This window comes from Solea solea, chromosome 19, assembly GCF_958295425.1.
Source record: "Solea solea chromosome 19, fSolSol10.1, whole genome shotgun sequence".
In the NCBI taxonomy this organism is placed as follows: Eukaryota; Metazoa; Chordata; class Actinopteri; order Pleuronectiformes; family Soleidae; genus Solea; species Solea solea.
This window is the reverse complement of record NC_081152.1, coordinates 11822176-11834545: the sequence shown is the minus strand read 5'-3', so window position 1 is coordinate 11834545 and position 12370 is coordinate 11822176.

Here is a 12370-nt window from a genome sequence, read left to right as displayed (position 1 = left end):
ACTGTCGTGCGTAACATTGAAGCGTAAACAAATGTCCGTTAAATTCAAACCACTGTCAGATCAGCCCCGCACGAGACTCTGTATTTTCTCAACGATTTGTTTTATGAGAACATAGACGGAGGCAACAACATAATCGAACAATTAAAGTAAGGCGGCTGCAAACAGGTTGGCGTGTGGCTGAAAACACAAAGACGCATCAACAGAACGTTTCAGGATGTAATTATGCTTAAAAGAAAATGCCAGAAACATAATTTCTGACCAATCAGAGGCCCGAATAATCACATCAACAATAAATAAAAAAAATCACTAATAGTGCTGTTTTTGGAATTCTTTACAATGTTATTGTTTAGGCAGTGATCTAAGATAACGCTGTTTTTATTGTGTTAAGCACAGTTTGCCAGTATCATGACAGAATTCAAAAATAAACACATGCTTTTTCTTTCACGTGAGCTGAGCATGTCATCTCAGCTGTCTGGTCTACCTGACATTTTAATCAGGCTGAATTGTTGCAGTGCCACATCCTCTTAGGCAACAGTCTCATCCGGAGAATGCGTGTAATGAAATTTGCCCTAAATCATGGACATCAGGCTGGAGGTCCAAAAGGTTAAGAGGAGCACAGGGTCAGGTCCCATATAACGCTCCCTGGGCAGAATTAAAAGGGAAAGGCTTCCTTTGTCCACGCTGCCCCACATGTCAAGGAGGTCAGGAGGTCAGTGTCGGAGGGAAGGACTGGCTCCTCCACTCTCAAAAGCTACCACCCAAAAATCGAACGCACCGCCCCAAAAATTAGTCTTGTTTTTATGCTCAGGGTTCAGCGCGGGGCACGCTGACACGATTCGACGTGCCTTAATCGGGAGAAGAGGGAGTCCATCTCTGCAAATACACACACTTCTGAGGTCAGAGGACAGCAAAAAGCACCTGTGACATTGTTTGCCGGCGCCTGCGAGTGTTTGCGTATGAACGTGGACGACATAGGGACACGGGGTTTTCCAGGAGCAAATTGGATTCACGTCAGACATTCTGCTTCTTGATAAAGATGACAGATGCTCGCACGTAGGCACGGCGGAGCAGATTCAGACGTTAACAGAGTTAACCGCTATTTGGTCACAATGCTATTATTCCAAATAGCATTATGGTGGGAAGTGTAGCCGGTGCTGCCAGTGGTGTGTGTTTGCATGCGTGTTGCAAGTTTTAATGTCCCAACCAGGAGCTGCTGGTTTCTATATTGAATGGACACACAAGCCAAATGGAAACAGTGACAGCTGATTGAGACAAATGGTGTCGAGGCCTGATGACTCAACTGAGAAAGGGAAAGAAGAAAAGAAAAAAAAAAAGGGCTCATTCTGTGTAATGCTATCATGCTGGATAAATGCAACGTCAGGGCTTTTCTTGGACTTACTGACTAACCGAAAGACACTTGCAATAGCTGCTTTATTTATCGTTACTTGTGAAACTTGTGTCCTCAGACAAGCAACACAGCGATCTGATAATGGAGCTTGTGTCTGGTCTTGTGTCTTCGAGGCAGATCAAGAGATGTCTGCCATGTTTACGTGGGGTGACCCTCATTCTTCTCGTCCATCCCAAGGGCTCTCTGTCTCTCTCTCTTTGTGTCTGTCTCTGCCTTACTGTCTTATCTGACTGTCTGAGCTTGTTGACCCTACCTGAGTGGGTTAGTCATCCTCTCCAGGCGTCACTAAGGCAATTTCAGGGATGACCATAAATCAGCTGACAGGCTCCGCTATCAGTGAGTGTCACATTCAACATCCAAGCAAAGTTTAATGGCGAGCTATAAACATTTATGAGTATACCTTTTTGTGTGCAACTCTCTGCTCAAGTATCCCCTCTGAACTCTATCAGGGGCTCCTTATCAGGCACGCGGTGCCACAGATAGAGCGGAGGGAGACAAAATGGTCTATGGTTTGTTCACCTGAATGTTTAACATGTCACCTGTTGTTATGCGGGATCACCATTTCCCCCCCGTGAGTATTGACTTTGTCCACCTGAGTGATTGAATTGTTTAATTGCCCTGGGTTTAAAAGCCCTGATAAGCACACGGGAAGGTGTGAAAACACTGCTACGAGACATGAGCATGCATTTGCTCTGACTAAGAGGAGTATAAAATAGTCCAAGAGATCTGTTTTTACAACGCTCCCATTTTGCAAACACTTACATCAGATAAGGATGAAGGGAAAAAAAAAAAAAGGATGTTGATTTGTGTGGAATCCTCTACCATCAAACTGTAACTTACTGTTATTAAGTCTCTTATCAAACATTGAGGGACAGATTTCACATGTCTTTATTCGAAGACTATTTTTTTTTAATTCTCTAAAGATCATCCGCATTAGAATGATGTTATTTAAAGTTGGTCTTATGTATTCGCAAGTTATCAATGAGTGTAGCTCATACAACACGTGTGTGTCATGCTCAAGCTCAATAGTTTGACTACGGTGTTTTACCAGTAACATTCATTCGGGTTTCATTGTTCAAGTGTAAGGTTAAGGCATCACTCTTAGTCCTTGACACTTAAAATTGTCATTTATTTATTTTATTCATTTTAACTCTTCTAGTCTTGACGTCCATTCAAAGCTGCTTTAAAGTACAAATTGGGGTTAATCGCCATCTACATTTTAATTAAATTGTACTATGGTGTAATTTTACTTAATTCAGTCGCTTACTGACATTTTGTGCACTTCAGTGCATTCAATTGCAAACAGTTTACAGTGATACGAGCCATAAAGGAAAGCATTTCTCCATCACATTGTACTTTGTGTTACACTGTACAGCACGTAGCAAAGATTTGACGTGATGTATCAAAGCGAGTGGCCCTGGTGGGGCAAGTGTGACAGCATGGGTTTAATTAGAGCGTCAACACCACCACACTGCACCGGCCAGCTGATAAGGAGAGCAGACAGATGACAGGAGGTGTGCGAGGCTGGTTGGAGACAGGCTTATCTTGGGGCGGAGAGAGACTACAGCCGCCCTGGCTTCCTCACGCAATGGAAGGAGGGGGCAGAGGAGGAGGAGGAGGAGGATGGGGGAGTGGGTGTGATAGGCGAATTACCTGTGAGTCATCTGACTCTTCTTGCTATACTTTGCAGATAGAAGTAAACTGACACAAGTCCTGTCTGTGTCAAGGGTTTAGTCGGTTACAGCAGTGACAAGATCTCAGTGCCACCTTGTGTTGCCAGGATGTCTCTTTATTTGCTGATTGATGACTTGTTTGAACCTGCTGTCGTGTCAAGTAACCTTGAATTTTATGTGGAACTCGGCCTGTTTTTCACCAAGGATGATCCATATGGCTTTGTTAGATTAGCTCATTGTGCTGAATCATGGAGTTGCTGCTCCTGACAGTACAATTCAAGATGTTTCACTGTATCGTGATCATTTTTCAACTTAATATATTAACCTTCAAAGGGAAGGTCGAAGGGTTAAGTCTTGAGTTTAATGTGGAGACTAAGAGAATAGAGGAAGGTGAGACAGATGTTCTGTCCATTTTTATTTTTTTTCAAGCTCCTCTGGAAGAAATACATCAGCTGAAGTGTGGGTGAATGGGTGACTGATTATTTCTGTTTGTGTACAGTGCACTAACATTTATGAGAAATTTAGTCTGTGATGGAGATATACGTACAAGAGAAAAACTCATAACTGTGCCTCTCTCTCTGTGTCTGTGTGCTTTCCAGGTATTACTCATGTTGTGGGGATTTAAATCTGTTTACAAAGTCACATTATGGGGACTTGTCTTCCTTAAGGGGACAAAAAGCAAGTCCCCATAATGTAAATTATTACATTTTTAGGTGAAGACATGTTATAGAGTTAGGTCAGTAGTAGTTATAGTTAAAGTTATAGAGTAAGTATCCAGGAAATGAATGAGAGTCAATGAAATGTCCCCTGAAGTATAGAAAAGCAGACTGTGAGTGTGAGTGTGTGTGTGTGTGAGTGAGAGAGAGAGGTCCTGGCTCCTAGCTGTCTGCGCCTCGCTCCCCGCCGCTCACTGCACACCACATTATTTTTAACCCACTGCCTCTGAGAGGAAGCAGGAGACGCTTGGGCCTCTGAAGTCCAGCACAATGAGGAATAAGATCACACACATACACAGTCACTGAGTCGCACACGTGTGCTGAAACACCTCGACGCACACACCGGCTTTTGTCGTGAGCCAACAGCCGCTGCTGGACACACTGTACCTGCAGTCACACACGTAGTCACAGGCACAACTGCGCACTTTCCTCATGCTTTTACTTTCAGCACGACACATCACCCCCCCCCCCCCCCCCTCCTGCTCCTCAAAGACACACATGACAGCATCACCTCGTGCCCCACCCGTCTCCACTGTGGTCTCCGCTGACCCACATCCGGGTCGCTCTGGGTCAATGGGCTGTAAATGGACTGATACTAATTACAGTAAACAGCACCATATCAGAGCATGTGTGTGCATGTTTGTTTGCATGCAAGTGGTGAAACTGGACAGGCTTAATTCACGGAAATGGGAGGTCCGCACAACGGCCCCCGAGCAGCAATCAAGAGCGTGTTATTTGTTCATGCTGACCATCTCAGACGGGGGGTGTTTAGGCTTTGGGCTGAGGCCTCTCGTCTGTTTTCTCACTTCCTCTTCTTAACACTTAATCACCAGCACAGTGATTGGTATTTGGTTTTTGGGAGCTGTGGGCCGGACGGTACCTGTGACTTAAATGAATGAAATGGATTTAGTTTCAACAATGCAGCCATTTGTGGATGAAGTCACCGAAAAATATTTTGATGAAAGCAGCGAGCCACCTGTTGATCAGGTCTTTGATTCCATCTCCTCTTCACCCGTCGTCTCATATGACTCCACGCTGTCTAATTGACTCCACTTTCTGTAACTCACCCAATCAAACGCTCCCAAGATGCCACACCAGGAAAGCGACTGCCTGACTGAGTGGTGCCTTGTAAGTATTTAACCTCCTGCAGTGGAGACATATACACACACGCACACACACACACACACACACACACACACACACATATAACCTAGTCACTCAGTCAAGGGAGAAAATCTGATTGACTCAGCCGCTACCATTGAAATCAGATTACAGACTAGGGAGGCCATGATTCCCAGAGCACATCCACCCTAAATGCTTTGGCCTTGAAAATGTACACAGCCTATTTTTGTTTTTACTTCTCCTCTGTGACAGACACACATTCACCCGTGCAGGTACTCACACATGCCTGCATGTTCACTCCGAGGGGAAAGTGATCAACAAGGAAAGTGATGGCTGAGGGAAACTGAGGGTAATTAAGTCCAGCCTTCCTTGTCTGAATCAATGAGATGAGGGGTAGCAGGCCCATCTCACATTGCACTTTCCTGTCAGAAACTTTCTCAGTCCTCCTCTCTATACTTTTCCTCTCTTTCCCCTATAGACCCGCAAACACACATAATACGTTTATTAAAACAAAGTTCATCAAGGTTTAATATTGCTGTAACTCAAAGGCAGAAAATGATCATCCCGTCACTCTTGCGCCATATACTTCATCACAGCAGCTCTCAGTTCTCTCCATGAGGGTTGATGTTGACATCCTGCTTCACAGCCTGTCCAGCCGCCACAGTGTGTAGCCAAACGCCCTGAAAGTGTCTGCCACATTGTTCTCCCACTTGAAAGTCAGCAAAGCTTTGTCAGCGCCCTCTCATGTAGTCCTTTATCGTATTCACACGCTGCGCTGTATTTTTAGCCCATCCAAGTTCATTTCCTTTGTTCCGGCAATTCTTGAGCAATCTTTCAGACACCCCCTCCTCCTCCTGCATTGTATTTTTAGACAAAGGTGAAAAATGGCAGACCTGACTGGGAATTATGATGGACACTCCCCTTGATGAGGGCTGGATTCTGAGAGGGAGGGAGTCGGGCCTTGAGACTGGACAAACGTTGGACACTGACTAAAATAGACTCAAAATTCCCCAAATCAGCGAAATACTGTATGTCTTTCATGGTTTATACTATAGTTGTACATATAAACATTTTATAAAGATGATTCCTGATTTTAGGAGAGGAAGATAACTGATAACACTGCTCCTAAGAAAAAGTTATTAATGGACGTTAGGCGTTGGAAGTATAATATAATAGTTTGTTCTTTACTGTACAACATTAACATATATATATATATATAAATATACATATATGTATATATATATGTATATTCATTTTAAAGTGGAAAGCGGAAAGTGGAAATTTAACATGATGCTATAGTGAAAGTATATCCTGTAGGTAAACTGAATATTGTGTATTCACATCATTGCTTATATGTAGTATAATCAAAGCTTATCAGTACCAAACCTGCGTAATGAAACAACCATAGATACAGTAGTAAAGAAAGTGCTGTAATAAAATGGAACCCAGTGGCTTAAGTGGGTAAAACATGGCGGTCAAGAAGCAATTGAGCCCTCTGTCGGCCCAATTAGAGAATATGTACTATGTTTGAGTATGCGTGTAAAACCCTTTTACATGTTGTCCACGTGCTGATCTGCTCTACCTTTGTATAAAACTACAGCTTCACAGTAACAGATGAGCGGTTTAATCCAAAGCCTAATCATCTTTCTCCTAGTTAGTCTTGGTTCTGATGAGGCCTAAAGAGGGAGATGGGTTAGGTGGGGTACAGGGGGTCGGGGGCGGGGGGGTGGGGCAGGGGGGTGAAGCTACTCTTCAACAATGTTAAGGCAACCGTGTTTCATTTCCTGGTGCCTGCCTTAGTTCCCCCTAAATAGCATTACCTGTTGAAGCCAGTTAAATCACCGACAGCATGATTAGAGGGCCACTGAGGACCAAGAGTCTGGGCAACAAAGCACAGGCTAGCCTTTAATTCAATTTATCTTTATAAACATACACATCTGCCTCTGATTTACCACAAATTTTCAAGATGTCTTTTGCTGCCTTGACAGAAAAGTTTGGGCTCAATTTACTTTTTAACTAAAAAACACTCTCTTTCCAGAGCCACATTTATATCTGGATATTGATCATTATGCCCATAATAAGGTCTGAGGTAGTGAGTGCTACATAAAACAGTACATAAACTACAGTCATAAGGGTGCATTAATGACCAGGATCAAAAGACAACTGTATTAGCCTGGATGATATAAATTACCCTTCATGGTTAATGAGGATATATTTTTTCTGTATCAGAGCAGATATAACATAAAATGATTCGGATGAATTTGTGCATTTGTGGTCTTTGTTAGTTCAATATTTTGTAGGAAAATCACGAGCAATTGATTTTTAAGTCGTTGTCGACAAATGTTACTTTGGGCCACTGTTGTCCACACGCATGGACACAACTATTCGTGAATAATATGCTAAATTAGCATTTCAGACAATATCCTAATACTGAATTTGGACACAAAACACTGACTGTGCTGTGTATTGACACAATCTGTTTAAAATACCATATAATACCTACATTCTGACCTCATGAGCTTCATCCAAACATTTTCACCACAAGGGATTCGAGGGGGTGAAAGGAACAGATGGGTGCTGGAGGACATCAGCTGTGGCCCGTTAGGCGGGTCACCACGCCAGCCATTGTCACAAGCAGACTCAAGCCTCATGTCTACATTCCCAGGTCATGTTCTGGAAGTGCGAGGTCGTGCCCCTTCACCTTCACCCCCCCCCCCCACTGAAGAGTTAGGAGCCAAACACGATGTAATTACACCCATTTGGCTCGGGACTAGTCATAGCACTGGCAAGTGGTCTGCAGTGGTCTGTGTCTCTCTGCTCAAACCAGAGCCACGTTCTACCTTTGTCAGTCTGTTGGGTGATTAGCAGACATTTGAGTTTTCTTGTTCACCGATCACCCAGTGTGATGTTATTGATGATCTCGTGCTTGTGTCTTGTCCGATTCCATGTGCGGATGATCGTCCATTCTTCAAACATCAGCTGCGATGTATTTTCAGACATTATACCACGAGAAAACAGTTTCCCGATATGATTTTCGTGTTGCACCATATATGGTAAGCCACAACCATGCCACAGATCATTATGATGTTATCAGTGGCTGCATCAAAGAATGGGCAGAGGGAGAAGTGTAACAAATCCTTGGTGCTTTGAGTATGATAAGCATCATTTATCACTGAGAGTGCTGCTGGCCCATTAACAACCACGGCTCCATTAGCACTATCTACAAGGCTTTTATAATGCCTTGTCTGCCCACATCTTTATGTTTGTATGAGGAAATCATTAAACATTGTTTGTGTGAGACGGATGCAGCTTTTAGTCTATCTAACAGCTAGGCCGCGTTCTCTGGGGTCCTGGTAGGTGGAGATATGGAAACTGTTTTGATTTCCATTCACAGCAGAAGTTCGGAAATGTTGCTGAACTCCAGTCGCCATGTGTTTCTGATGCGTCGTCGTAGGATCCATAAGTGGATTTGCTCTGGTGTAATTCTCCGTAGAGGATGAACGCATGTATAATGGGTTCCCTTTTTTGAGAAGAATTGTGCCATATACTTTGCTGACAGCTTTCACGTTGTTGATGCAAATGTTTAACGTGTTTAACCTCCCCGGATATTGCACTCTCCAATGCTTGGTCACACAGTAAAATCATGGAGATACCGACTGTATGACTCAAAGGTCCCGTGTGTAGCATGTAGTCGGGTTTATTTGGAGAAATTGAATGAACTACCCCTAATTATGTTGCATGTGTATGTAGCATTAGAGTAAGTATTTTATATTTACTTCAGTCGAGAGCCTTACACAACTGAGGCCGCCATCTGGCCTCACAATGTTTGTATTACAGACAAACCACATCACCACATTTTGAAGCGTAATCTTACTCCACAAATGAAGAGGAACAGCATTCCATTTCATATGCGAGGGCCACCGAAGTTCCCTGAAGTGCTTGGGAAAGGGAGGGTTTGTTAGTATCTGCCTTTGACACAATGTTGTGCACTGGGTGTAAAACAAGTATCGCGACATCTTGTAAGGTGTTGGAGGTGCTCGCAGGTTGAATTCACCAAGATGGGTGCTTACGCGGCGTTTGAAACAACGCCACAGATAATTCTAAGGGTGCTTTTAGCTTTATGAGGCAACATGAAACGTTGCGTCATTAAAACGATGCGTTTTTACTCATCACGTTAGCGAGCTGCACGTCTGAAAGACAATCAGTACTTAATGTTTGGTGGATGAGCCATGTGGGCTCTAATCAGGTCCGGTTCACGTCCTGAAGGAGCCGTAGGTCTTAAGAGGAAGGACTGAACAGTAATTACCATCTGACCCCTGCTCTGGCTGATGGGGGTGGTGGGGAGATGGAGTTTATGAGTAATGGGTGAGGGGTTGGGATTAAGAATAGGGGAGGGGAGTCCTCTTACTCAGACAGAATATGAAGACAGTTTTGTGTGTATGAACAGACACTGGAGTTCATTGTCCTCCTGCTTCCTGTGCCCCCCCCCCCCCCACACACACACTCAATCGGGTGAGGTATCTTCACACACCACTGTATGCACGTGCACACACACACACACACACACGCACAGACTGCATTCTGAATACACCAGCACACATCCTCCTCTCCTGATCAGATGACATCATTAACAATCATTAGTGGGACACCAGGAAGTGCAGAGATCTCCGGCTCAGGCTCTGGCTGCACAGGATCAGGTTAGACCGTATGAGATGAGAGATTGGCTAAGGGAAGCACCCACCAAAGCTATTTCAACCTCTGGATTTCATCAATGTCTGCCTTTTAAGAACATACGAAGGAAAGAGTTGAGTTGCTTAAACTCTGTAAACATGGATTTTCCTTAAACTCGTTTTTTCAAAACTCTTCGTGTATACGTCAAATTTATTTTCCCTTGTTTTCCTCCCGCGAGAGTCAAAAAACATTCTCGATGCCGATGGTTTTCACCACGTTTTAAAAAGGACATCCAGATGGGGACTTGATCAGATATTGAGGCATATTTACACTGTTACACAAGCACCCGGGTGATGTGCAGAATATAATGTTTAGGGTTCCTCTGATGTTGAATATTTAATTAGAGTTGGATGATCTGTGTTCTCTCATCCTGTCACGTTAAACTAGATACAGGGTCCTGTGGTTTCTGTGGCCAGGTTAGTGATTTGGGCTGGAGCTGATGTGTGGCGTGAGCTGGAGGCACGGACGCTCTGGGTTAAAGGCCTTCCCTTTGGGCCCCGAGAAAGCTGACACACCAGGCCTGGGCATGATTTGATCTGGTCTCTCATTGCGTTGATGTGTGTCAAAGGCTGTGATCGACTGTGAAAGCTTGTACTCGGGAGGAGAGAAGAGTGACCCCTACTGTAAGAGAAAGTACACATGTGCTCAGTACCATGAGGCTGCAGTAGCTACTGTAGCAGGACTTTTAATTTACCCCGAAATAATGTATTGAAGTTTGACTTTATTACAGATCACCGTCGAACACACACACACACACACAGTGACTTCATGTTACAGTAACACTGCAGTGTTTCACAAAGAACACAGTATGTTTCATGTGGGCTGTCGTTCCATAAACCTTTACCGCAGGCAACAATCAACAGTAAACATCACAGCCAGTGAAGTACTTTTATATGTTCCATCACAGTCCACTTGAGCTTTTTTTTTTTTGAATAGGGGCTGTGATTGGAGCAGGGAGTGCTGGAAATCCTTTGAAAAAGGAAAACAAAAGGTCTCCTCTGCTGTGATGAAGCAGACCTCTCAAGAGACCGGGCCTGTGCCTGACTCAACCTTTCACACAATCGAAAGCCAACAATGCAACAAACCCTGCCCTCGCTGAGCTACTATTGTGCTGCAGCACGCCACAGCTGTGGAGAATCACATTTAGGTGTCAGAGGCAACAAATGTTTCTTTAATTGGAATAGTGGTATTAGCTCATGTTTCCTCCCTGTGTTTTATGAATCCCCTGTGCCTATTGTTTGGAAGTTCGCATTGACGTCGCCTTGGCGGCCTCGGCTAATTGAGAGAGTGTGTGTTTGGACCAGGTTCAAGAGGAACTTGCGTCTCTTATTGTGTGTGTGTGTGTGTGTGTTTTACTTTCAAGGTTGTGTCTGGGTGTGTGTGAGTCTCCAGGATCCTGCTGCTGCTGTCTGTGTGTGTGTGTGTGACGTTTTATGTCGCCAATATTTCTTTCATTTACAGAGAATCTATACATTTTATTTATTCTCCATGGGCCTATACTTATACCCCAACGCTGTCACCAACATTTCAGACAAATGAAATCACCACAGTGATGTTTTTTTTTTGTTTTTTTTTTTTCACTATTGAATCCAAATGCTTTTTAAAAAAAATCCATGGCAATATGCATTCATGAAAGTGACATGGATTGACAGTCGCGTGTGCTTAATATTCCATTCAAATTGTGAGACTATTTTGAATAAAGACATACATTTCCTCTTCTTTTTTACACTTAGTGAGTGTTTATGTCAAAGCCACATTTGATTAGAAATGTTTAATTTGATCTAATTTTAATGCCAGAAGTGATTCCCTGTTGGCCTGATAAGTACATGATTTTTTTTTGCACTCCTAATCCTTCCTAATCTAAGGAGATAAGATTACATATAATCTAGGGTATCAAAGACACACCAATCTATCTCCTAATGTGGGATCTTAACACTGGATCAAGACAAGTTCCCATAATCCAGGTCGCAGGCACGGATAAAACAGATTAAAGGAAGGAGGAACTCTTCTCCAACTTTCACTTATTCATGTTGTGCATTGTTTACCACATGTAGAATGTTTAACGCAGCGTGTAAATGTGCCATGACCATAATCTTGGAGACATTATTTTACGTTAACAAAATCGCCAATATGACGTCTTACATTTTACATTTCAGATGAAACGCATCAAAAAGAAAGTGCCGTGTGTGTGTTATCGTTCTTCTTGGGGAGGAGCAGGTGCCGTGACCTCCAAGATCAGTGTCAACCTGGGATTACAGCATGTGTCACTGAGGGATTGGTGAATGTAGCTCAAGATTTGCTGTCATAGGAACTGAGATTACAAATATGGATTAGGAGCAGGATAAGACTCAGATAGTGCTAAATTCACAAGATAATCTGTCGGCATGGCTTGATGAAAATATTCCTTATTTGAAAACAGAATTAAGATGGCTGAAAGTGTGTGTGTATTTTCATACTTTAAATGTGTGTTGGGTACCGAGATCTTTGGATTGCTGGAGAAGAGCGTGTGCTTGGATCAAATATCTGTTATTGCAAAAAAAAAGCAAAAGTAACTGAATTGAAATCTGTTATTTATAATATTTTGCATTTCATAGTCAGAGATTAACTTTTACTCTGCAGTTCTCGACCAGCAAAGATCCTTTTTTATCCACTTTGTTTATGTTTGTGCACATTTCACACATTCTTATGATGACTGTGACCAGGTTTCTGTTGCCTAAACC